Raw genomic sequence first — 12061 nt, 5'->3', positions numbered from 1 at the left:
AAGGAATGTGTGATTGCCTCGCAAATCTCCTTTTGCTGTCTCCGCTGTAATACCTGAAGGGGGAGATTGCTTATCTCTCCTGCTGTGGGATTTACAAGTGGCACCTGGAACTTCCCATAGGTGAGATGAGCATTTTCTCTTCAAACATTACCAGACGTGGTAAAAGCAGATGGATAAGCTACTCAGCATCTGTTTTGTGCTGCATCCAGTTCATGTGAAACAGCCAGATTCAGTCAGGGAAGAAGCTGGTGTTGATAGATGCCTCTTTTCTGAATGCAAGGGGTGGGGGTGGGGGTATCAGTAGAAAAGCTGTAACTAACACCCCTCTCTTTCCATAGCTTTCTTTCTAGGCTCTGTCATTATAGCTCGTGTCGGTGAGAGCAGCATTGGTCCCAGCACAATTCACATACTGATAATTTAGCTTAAAGTGTGTCAAACTGCATGGATGACTCTTAAATAATCATAATCATAATTAATTAAAAAAAATGGTCTAGGAGCTGGAATATAGTTCTCAGTTTCAGGCCTCTGAGATGGGGGCAGTGATGTGTGGGTGGGTGACAACAGCATGTGACCAATCTGTTCCGTTGTAAGGCTGCAGAAATAGGTCTGTAGTTGCATGCATGTGGCTTGGCTACAGGAAAAGCAGAAGGGGAGTTAGAGATGCTAGAAATAGAAAATAAGGTTAATGATAACCCGGGGGCTGGCATCTCACTGCATGTAACAAATAGAAGATACCTTAGCTAAGCTAGAGCAGAAACCATTCAGGCTGACTTCCACAGCATGGGGAGGCCTCCCTAGGATGCAGATTGTCTCCAGGTAGAAGAGAATGTGTATGAGAGTTGCCACTGCTCAGCTTACAACCTTGGGGAGAAGAACATGACAAGGGAATCAGTGTTCGCAGCAGAAAGCAGCCATGTACTTGAAGCAGATCTCATGGAACCTAGCTCAATCCTCTGTCCTGCTCAAAACTATGGGATGTTAGCTGAGACTCAATTGGTAGTTTCTATCTGTAGAATGGGACAATAGGAAGGGGCCTATTGCCTGACTAACACACACTTGCATATCATGTTGTAGCACTGTAGGTCTCTAGTCACAATTGGGACATTGAGTGCTGCTATAATAATCCTAATGATGTGTATGTCTCTCTCTTGCTCTCCTTTTCACCTTATTTGTAACTGTCTTGGCAGTTGCAATCCGAGGAGGATTTGGAATGACAAGTTTGAAGGCATTGTGTGGGAAACCAGGCCACGAGCTCTTTCCCACTGCTAGGAAGAGAGCAAGCTTTGTGTGTGGGAGAAATGAAGTCTAGAAATGCAGGTGCCTGGGCTTGCTCTTGGTATAAAATAGTGCAGCTCCAGCAAACTCAGCAGACTACTCATGGAAAACCCCTCTGTGTGGTGTTGTTTTCTAATGAATGTCCATGTTAGAAAAAGTAAGGTATTTCTCATGACCTAGGCTGGCGAGGGGGAGGCAGGAGTGATATTATCTCCTGCCACCTCCGCACCAGATGATCCATGTAGGATTCTGGCAGCACCGCTTCCGTGACCACATGAGCGGCACTGCTGGGAAAGGGCAGTGATCTGGAGGCCAGGGAAACACCGCCCAGCCTCCAGAAATCCCACAAGGCACCACATGAGGAGTGCAGTGCCTTGGGGGGAATCCCCCGCAAGCTGGGTGCTCTAGGCGCCTGGCTCTGTGTCTGCCTGGGCAGAAAACTGCACTCATGCCCTTCCACCTAGTTAATAGTTAGGGACATAGGAAGTTGCCATATACTGAGTCAAACCATTGCTCTATCTAGCTCATTATTGTCTGCACAGACTGGCAGTGGCTTCTCCAAGGTTGCAGGCAGGAGTTTCCCTCAGCTCTCTCTTGGAGATGCCAGGGAGGGAACTTGGAACCTTCTGCTCTTCCCAGAGCGGCTCTGTCCCCTGAGGGGGAATATCTTACAGTGCTCACACTTCTGGTCTCCCTTTCATATGCACCCAGGGCAGTCCCTGCTTAGCGAAGGTGACAAGTCATGCTTGCTGCCACAAGACCAGCTCTCCTCGAGTTAGACGTGTTCTGGGCGGTATATAAATGTGTTCAATAAATAGCCCGGGGGTGGGGAGGACCTCAGGCTACCAGGCGAGGCAGCACTGGGATCAGCCCCAATCACCCTACGACAGCTCATGTGAACAGCCTCTATGTATTCCTTAATATGTTAAGTGGTGCATGTGTGTTAGGGATCATTTGAAGCAGCCTGGAGCAGCCCCCCCCCCTTTACTCTGAATCTGTGTGTTTGCCCATTCCTTGCTTCTGTTGCATGTTCAGTTGGATCTGGAGAGCAGAAGTGAGGGATCCTTCTTGGAATGCAAGAGCAATGGGGAGGGGTGGGCTATCTGCAGCCTCAAGGGGTTGTGTCATGTTCCTGCAGCTGGGCATCTCTGCCTTACAGTCTGAGCTCCGATAAGATTCCATCCTCCAGACATGACATAATTCTGCCAGTGTCACACATGGGCCCTGATACAATCACTCCCTCAGACAGGAAGCTAGAGTCATTGTGTAGCCGTCAAACTCCGATAACAGCCAAGCAGAACTCGCTGCCCATTAAGTGAACGCAAGTCTGAGATGAGCGAGTTACTAAATAAAAAGAAAATTTAAAGAAAAAGAGAATGGAGAGGGGATGTCATGGCATCAGACAGATGTGGAAAGTGAGTGAACAGATATGGATCCATTCTAAGATGAATGTTCAAAATCCTAACTTGCCTGTAAGTCCTTGGGAAAGGGCTGTTGCTTTGTCATAGTACATGACAAAATAATTTGCAAGAGTAAGGCCCCAGGTTGAATCCTGTTAAGATAACTCTGGGAGCAGGGCAGAAAAAGATCTCTTTCCATGATTCTGATGAGCTGCTTCCCAGGGCTGGCTGTTCACTGCTGCTTGTGATTATTCCATATATCAGACTAGGGAACAGCTGGTACCTCTACAGCTTCAGCTACTGGGAAGCAAACTCAGTGGCTGAAATCCTCCACAGCACTACAAAAATGGAAGTAGCACTGCAGAGACGGAAAGAGTCACACTTAACTGCTCTACAGTCTTTCCTCGCAGCTCCAGAGGAGTGGGAGGGCACAATTTTTATTGTTCTCTTTCTCCTTCCGCTGGAGTTAACTCCAGGAATTGCACAGCCCTCAGGGACAGATTTCTGGAGTTTAAAAACTTCACTTGAAGGGAAGAGAAAAGCATCCAAAATAGCTCCTCTCCCTCCTGACACTGTTGGGGCTGCATGGAAAATATAGCAGTTGAGCTCAAGTCTTTTTGCATCTCCACAGGACTACTTCCATTTTCATAGCCCTGTAGAGAACTGTCAGCCACTGAGAGTATCTGAAAGTGCCTGAGTGCTAGGTGGGCCATATAAAACTACTAATCCTTGTTGTGATCCTCTGTTCGTTCATACTAATTGGAGTGCACCTGCTCCTTTAAGATTCTTGGGACTAACTTCTGTAGCTCCTCGTGATGCTCTAACATCTCCCTCATGGGTAGCATGCCCATTTTTCTGGATGGTAAGAGCAGCAGATCCCCAGTTTAATATGTAAAATCTTGGCATGTCTGCAAAGTTTATGAACTAGCTGTGGTTTTATAGAATGAGTCTCAAAATATTGGGGGAAAGTGGGGGGGGTTAACTCTTATTTTTGTTGCCATCCTTCCTGATCTCCAACACCAGAGACCAAATGAACAGGAGCAGGACCCTCTGTGTGGTTCTTTGGCCAGATATCACAGCCACTGATCTGTTTGGTTTGAGGTTAGCATTATGGTGTGTGTGTGTTTGTGTGTGTGTTATAATGATGATAGTACTAGATGGAGGATTGGCTGATCTGCAACTCAGGCAGAATCCTTGGTGCATATGTAAGCATGTTAAATGTAATAGGTTTCTCCTAACACTATGCACTTACAGCATGTCCACATGGATGGTGGTTGATAATAATACTAATGAACATTATTTCAATGCATCTGGTCCCTGAAACCCATACGAATACAACAAATATTTATATACCACTTTTCCCTGTCCCCAAAGGGCTCACAATCTTAAAACAACAACAACATAAGATAGACACCAGCAACAGGCTGCCGCTGGAGGAATGCTATGCTGGGGATGGATAGGGCCAGTTGCTCTCCCCCGCTCAATAAAGAGAATCACCATTTTAAAAGGCTCCTCTTTGTTCAGTTAGCAGAGGATGCTGCACCTGAGCTGACCCCTAGTGTGCATAACACACTGAGGGAACAGTGTAATTACTGTGGGAGCTGGAATCCCACAGAGGAAATAAGGACCTATTTTTTCTGTTCGCATTTCCTCCACTTTTGGTTATGTGCTAAGGCACTGAATCAGGAGCATGGAAAGCTCCTGTCACTTTGGTAGGAACCTAGGACGCTGCTGTATACTGAGTCAGACCATTGGTCTATCTAGCTCAGTATTGTCTTCACAGACTGGCAGCAGCTTCTCCAAGGTTGCCGGCAGGAATCTCTCTCAGCCCTATCTTGGAGAAGCCAGAGAGGGAACTTGTAACCTTCTGCTCTTCCCAGAGCGGCTCCACCCCCTGAGGAGAATATCTGACAGTGCTCACACTTCTAGTCTCCCATTCATATGCAAACCTGCTTAGCTAAGGGGACAAGTCATGCTTGCTACCACAAGAACAGCTTTCCTCTCCAAAAAACATAGGAAGCTGCCATATACTGAGTCAGACCATTGGTCTGTCAAGCTCAGTATTGTCTACACAGACTGGCAGCAGCTTCTCCAAGGCTGCAGGCAGGAATCTCTCTCAGCCCTAACTTGGAGAAGCTAGGGAGGGAACTTGAAACCTTCTGCTCTTCGCAGAGTGGCCCCATCCTTGAAGGAAATATCTTACAGTGCTCAAACATGTAGTCTCCTGTTCAGCCAGTGTGGTGTAGTGGTTAGAGTGCTGGACTAGGACTGGGAAGACCCAAGTTCAAATCCCCATTCAGCCATAATACTTGCTGGGTGACTCTGGGCCAGTCACTTCTCTCTCAGCCTAACCTACTTCACAGGGGTATTCTGAGAGGAAACTTAAGTATGTAGTACACCGCTTTGGGCTTCCTGGAGGAAGAGCGGGATATAAATGTAATAGTAGTAGTAGTAGTAGTAATAATAATGATAATGATAATATGCAACCAAGGCAGATCCTGCTTAGCTAAGGGGACAAGTCATGTTTGCTACTGCAAGACCAGCTCTCCTTTCCTGGTAGTCCTCTATCTCATTCTCAGCTTGGCTTGACTTCTTTAAAATGGGTATTCTCTCATTTTGTGTGACCTCTTCTCTATCCCTGATGCTTCCTCCTACAGAAGGCTGCACAACTCAAAATCAACCTGAAGGCCACTTCCACATTTTTATTAACTGAGAAGAACGGTACTGTTTACATCAGCTGTGGAAAACCATTTTGATCATATTCTAACCCAATGTGTTCTTTTTAGCCCATATTCAGTTAACCTTCACTTTTTCTCTGAATCTTGCATGACTCTCAGGGAAATATTTCTGGTAGCAAAAAGGGCTTTTTCAGGGAGAGGAGAGAAACAAAAATCACTTTTCCATTTCCCTCCATGCATGCTGGGCTGTATGGCAAACCTTCAGCACAGCTAGTGCCCTGTCTCCCTGCAAGGGCAAAGCTCTTGGAGAATGTGGGCTGCAGTAGCTGTCATACCAGTTTTCAATTTTTAAAAAATCTCAAAGCATTTTACTTAGTAAATAGTTATAAGACAAGTTATTCTAGTAAGAACCATCTGCCTATTTCCTTCCATTATCCCTACAACTGGACTAAATTTGGTCCAAAATCGCTGAGGTGCTTCACAAGTTAGCCCAGTTTAGTGTTAAACATGCATATGTTGGCCATCTTGAATTGGGGTGGATGACATCGTCACAAACTGTGTGTTTGAGGTGTCCCTACAACTTTACCACATTTGGTCCAAATCAGTTTCTACACGCACCCCAAATGTCCACATGTCATCCATCTTGAATCAGGGTGGATGACATCACAAACTACGCCCTTGAGCCATCCCTATATGTCCCTACTTCTGTAGCAAATTTGGTTCAAATCAATCCAGCAGTTCACAAGTTAGCCCAATTGTGCCTCAAATATTCACATGTCCACCATCTTGAATTGGGGTGAGTGACATCATGAACCATGCAGTTGAGGTGTTCCTGCGTGTCACTCACTACAACTGTAACAAATTTGGTTCAAATCAGTTAGGTGGTCCACATTTGCGCTTCAAATGTTCACGTGTCTGCCATCTTGGTTCAGAGTGGATGACATCATCACAAACCATGCCATTGAGGCATCCCTATGTATCCCTACACCTGTAGCAAATTTGGTTCAAATTGGTTAGGCAGATGCATCTGCCATCTTGAATTGGGGTGGATGACATAGTCACAAACTATGCTGTTGAGGTGTCCCTATGTGTCCCTTCTACAACTGTACCTGATTTGGTTCATATTGGTCCAGGCATTGCGAAGTTGGCAGTGGGGGACGGGCACACATATGGAATGCCAGGTGATCTTGTAAGCCTACTAGAAAGTAGGCTAAAAATGGTTTGTGGGCCACAGCTGTTCCCACAGAGAAGTGGGAATGGGCCACAGTGCAGGGCACTGCTATCTGCCCATAGACCTTATGTTGTGCAGGCCTGTCCTAACATAAGTTATGTGGTGTGGCTCACTGTTCATAAATGACCTGGATCTTTCTGGCTAACCATGTATGGGATTTCTCTTCTTACTTTGTCAGCCAAGGAAAAAGGTCCCTGCATTTCCAGTTAGCATGGGCTCCCCATAAAGTGTTGTGCTTAGGTAAATAATTGCTGGAAGCTTGGATACTGGGGGTGGGTTATGGGGGTGGGATTACTTACCAACTCACTGAACTTCACCCATAGATAGAACATAGAAGTGGATATTTAACCTACTCGAGTGCAAAATGAGAGACTTGAAAGAATTTTCACTCTGGCTTGTTCAAGAATTATATAAATCTTAGTCACTAGAGTCAGAAAGCAATTATTAGCTGACACCTATTCAATTCATCTGCCAGAGGAGGGATTTTTCCTACTATGTAGGAAATTTGTTGTATTTACAATACAACAAATTTCAGCTATAATAGCTTATGCTATGCTATAATCACATTCTCGGAACACCAGATATGAAAGTGCTTCAGGGAATACAAGCACTGTGAAATTTTCAAGCAGTATGTGATATCTTTAGCTACGCTACTAACAGCATATAGCCTTGTGCTTTTGTGTTTTGCTTACAGTTTAGAGTACAGGTTTAAGAGAGTCCTTGTTTTTCACTGTACTTTAAGGTATCTATGCAGATATATTAATGTAGTGTTCTCTCCAGTGCTTGGATTTCTGTCCTGCCCTTTCCCCTAGTGCTGAGAGCAAATTACAGCTATAAAAAACCAAAACATAAAAGTATCTCTGTAAATATATTTGAAAACAAAATCTGCTGTGAACAAAGTGAAATCGCTGCCAGTTCTCCACAGTTGCTATGCTGCTTACATAGTACAGAAGAGCAGGGACACTTATAGACAAGAGGGATGCTGATTACTCTGGAGATGGGATACTCCTAGAATATTCCTGTCCAGAGGACATCAAGCCTTTTTATTTCCTACTCTGTCTCTGTAATTTCAATGAGTATCTTTGATGACTTCCTTCATATAGCCACTGAACCCCAAAAATGTCTTTCAGGATGAGCCATCTACAGACAGAAGGCCAAAAGTGAGTAGGGTGCCCCAGTAACTCTTGATTCTGTTTTTGTGACCAGTTGACAACATATTTTTAGGTTCTTTGGGTTTTTTCTTAATGTTGTCTGTGATTCTCCTTTTAGTTGCTGAGTTTAATGAATGGTGGACTCACATGTACACTCTTGCTCTTTTAGGCTGTCTTTAGTAATCTGTAATTAATGTTTTTATTATGCGATTGTTAGCTGCTTCCTGATTGGAGGGGAAAGACAGGATATAAATGTTTAAAATATATAACATAAAACAAATTATTGTATACTGAGATGTGTTTCCAACAATATCAGGAGCACCATACATTAGAACAGTACATTAGTAGAGTGTATTACATCATGGAAATGCCTTGTAATATAATATGAACTCTCCAAACAGTGTTACACATCCATTTCCCTACATGTAAACAATTTCTCTCTCAGCCCCTCCAGCCATCAGCACTTTAAACAAATGAACATACATGCTGCTTTCCCTTCTCTACTATTTTAATTTTTTTTTAAGTATTGACACACCAGTTGACAGACATTCTATCAGGGCTATAACTAGGGTGGGGATAGTGTACTGTCCCACTGGTTAAACCCCACCAAGGATTTTTTAAAAGATGAACATGTGACATGGTAGCTTCCATTTAAAACATAGGAGTTAATTTTTAGAATAAAAATTTCTGGTTTTAAACACATCATGATGCCAGGTGGTGTTCTGGACCTGCCCAGCTTAGAGTCCCCCTAGTTCAGGGTTTTTCAAGATTGCTGTCACTCCTATCATGCTTAAATTGTCCTGAAAAAAGAAATTGCCCTTTAGCTACTATGGCTATGAGTGTGACAGGGTGGAGTTTTTTTTTTAAAAAAAAAACTCATTTAAGCATCCTGCCACGCTTGTGGAGAGTAAGTGGCTAAAGGGTAGAGTAATTTTCCCCAGTTCATTCAAGAGTGATCTCAGACTTTATTATTATTACCTTTTTCATATTTTTAAGCAGTCTTCTAAACCCTTCCCTCACTATGCTTATGAGCACAGCAAGATGTTAAAAGGGTGGTGATGGTAAGAAGTAATTTAATAACCCTGAAAAATGTCTACCATTTAAAGTTACTCCTCGTCCTTTACCACCTTTAAGCACCTTCAGAATTTCTTAAGGATGGCATAGGGTGAAAACATACACAAACATGTAGATGCAGCTCTTCAAATGCATAAATAATCCCAACACAAACACACACAGATGCACTAAGAGAGCCAAAGAGACCTCTCTCCCAAAAACATTAACCTTATTGTGTACACCTGGTCTGGACGGACAGTTTTTTTAAAAAAACTTTTTATATCCCGCGTTTCCTCCAAGGAGCCCAGAGCAATGTACTACATACTTAAGTTTCTCCTCACAACACTCCTGTGAAGTAGGTTAGGCTGAGAGAGAAGTGACTGGCCCAGAGTCACCCAGCAAGTATCATGGCTGAATGGGGATTTGAACTCGGGTCTCCCCGGTCCTAGTCCAGCACTCTAACCACTACACCCTTCACCGACTAAGGTCCACTGGGGGAAATGTTTGCTTTAATACATTTGTGTTTCATATGTGACATACTCAGTTAGCAACTTAATCTAGATGATTAAAAATAATAATAAACTTGATTACGACATCACATTAAAACATCATGGCACATAACCACCTAGCAGCACCAGAAAATAGTAGACAATTATTAACTGCAGCAACTTTCACAGGTTGCAAGCCTACTGAAACTAGTAGGTCTTCATTGCCATCTGAAAGCAAGCCTGGATGATCTCCTTGGGGGAAGGTATCCCATAATGTATGCCACCACCGCAGAAGAAGCTACAGAAAAGGATGCTATACACCAGTTCTTTGCAGCTCATTTCACACATCCTCTGGGGTCAGCTGTACCTCCTATAGGCCCACTAGCTTAGGTTTGCTCCCCCTCCCCTCCTCTCTGAGGATTCAGCAGTAATTGATGCTGAATTGGCCCCACTTTTTCCATCTTGTTGTAGCCAACCAGCTATGCTATGTGTTCCATTTGCATCTGGAGCTCCCTTGATATATGAATTGCTAGGAGAATGAAAGGTGTAAACCATTGTTTTCTTTTGAACCAATTGCTCTGCTAATGCCCCTCCCACCGTACCTCATACTGCGCACTTGCTTCTTTCTTGGCATCACTTCTGGTCTCTTCATCATGTCAACTTGTTCTGAAAGACTCTGAACTCGCATCTCCATTGCCCCCCTCCATTTTTTCCTCTGCAGCACCATCTCTGTTAGCTCGCCCTTCTCTCTGTAACTGATTGTACTCTCTCTCGCCACATCCTTATCCTCTTCTCTGTCCATGCATCTGTTTTGTACCCCCGTCTCACAGGTCCCTCTGCACCTGCATTGTTGTCCCCTTTTCTTTTCTTCTTCTTTTGCTTCATTTCTGCATCCCTTATCTCTACTCCTCTTCAATGAAATATTTAATTTTAAAACATGACAAATACATTTTTCTAATTATTCGCTAAATAACTAAACACGTGAAAGGGACCCTCAGAATAACGTGTGCACCTCTCTTCTAAACAGATGCATAGCAGCTCTTCCCTTTTCCAGGGCTGGACAATTGTGCTGTTCGCTTTCCACCCCTTAGTAAAAGGGAGGGAGGGAGGAGCCCTGAGGAGAAAAATAGGGAGTCTGCATGTAGGGCAAATAGCAGGGCTGTACATTTGCTTGCTTCACTTAAGACATGCACCACTTGCCCTGTTGTCTCTATTTGTCATCCTGAATGTGCACACCGTGGCATGAGGCATTTTCTGGGTGGCCAGCCCTGCACCCCCCCCCTCCAAAGACTCATTGGTTTAAGTAGAAAAGCTGCACAGGTGCTCATTACCACTCTCCTCCTGGAAACAATGAGATCTGGAATTACTTAACTCTGGCTGGATTGTGCTCTGACTTTTGTTTCTTGACCTGTTTTTTGTATTGGTGTGGAACTTAAGAATAAAATCAAGAAAAAAATCTGCAGCTATTTCTCACTTCCTAAGTATAGCATAAGATTTTGTGTGTGTGTGTGTGTTTTACACCTTTTGGTATCACTTGCTCATAATGTACTATTAACATCCTTAATTCTTATGAAACAACAAAAAAAGATATACTAGTTGTTTCAGTTCAAGGTATTTTCCATTGTTCTTGACTTCTTATAGCGTGCATGACCTCTCTGTAAATCAGCCTTTTTTGTATGAGTGTTTTTGCATGAAACTTGCTCTGTGTGTGTGTGTGTGTGTGTGTGTGTTTGCATGTGAATGCAAAGAGTTTACATTCAACATATATGTTTCATAGACATTAAAGTACACACAGATAATTGGACAACAGGATTATACAAGTTTCTGTTAGCTATAAGGAAATCACTAATCCTAAATTAATTTCTCCAAAGCCCTGCTTAGAAATGTGGCAGCCCCATCTTGTGAGGAAGCCTGGTTATAGCCCTGTATCCTATTTCCTAAATTAGTCGTTCTGTGGCTGGCATGCTGTGCCTGAATGACTGACCATGAATAATGGTGCTGTGGAAGAGATATATGTAACTTGGCCGTCACCAGGATGAGAAACATCATTTGCCCTTGCAGTCTGTTGCTTTGCTTATATTTTAATTTTGTAGGGTGTAGAGGTTCCAAACTAGGCTCATCCTCACAGCTCTCCTTAGCTGGTTTTTGTTCCATGGTATGGAGTATCAACGTGTCTCTGCAATTTCCCTGCTCCCCGGTCAAAGGCATATGCAAGACTGATATAACCCTTAAATACTTTCATTAATGTCATTCTCTTTCTGAACCTTTGTTCTTCAAATGTCTCACCTTTTCTCACCCCAGTGTTTTGCACCAATGGATTTTTCTCTCTGGCTTCACCACCTTCATCTCGCTTACTTAACCCTTTACAACCTTCTGAAAGACTAGAGTTGTGAAAGTGTGTGCCTGGCATGAATGAATGGCAGCATGTATGTCCTCTTTCTCTGGCATTTTATAAAAAATGATATTTGTGCTAATCTTGGCACATTTTTAAGTTGCATGCTGCTTGGCACGGAAACTTAAGCTTTGTGTCCTAAAAACCTAGGTATGAAGGTGGTTGCAACTGAAAAGATTATGCATGCCCATAAGACAAAAGCAGAATCTGCTCAACCTTAAATGTGGACAATTCTAAGGCTAATTATCTTTCTTCTATTTCGTTCCTTGCTCAAAGACTTGCATTTAACAGTCAGAATACAAGTGCTATGGGGACAATTTTGTTTTAGGGTAGGGAGAGGAGACTGAGTGGTGTTTTCTCCCCTAAACATGGAGTAAAAGCAACTATGTTAAT

General features: G+C 43.4%; 1 protein-coding gene across 6 annotated transcripts in view; it reads left to right on the top strand.

Annotated features, from left to right (window-relative positions):
• The window catches only part of FOXP4 (forkhead box P4), a 222889-nt gene that overhangs the window by 199276 nt on the left and 11552 nt on the right, over window positions 1–12061 (top strand). The gene's annotated exons all lie outside the window — the stretch shown is intronic.

This window comes from Hemicordylus capensis, chromosome 4 (assembly GCF_027244095.1).
Source record: "Hemicordylus capensis ecotype Gifberg chromosome 4, rHemCap1.1.pri, whole genome shotgun sequence".
Lineage (NCBI taxonomy): Eukaryota > Metazoa > Chordata > Lepidosauria > Squamata > Cordylidae > Hemicordylus > Hemicordylus capensis.
This window is presented reverse-complemented; position numbering and strand designations above follow the sequence as displayed.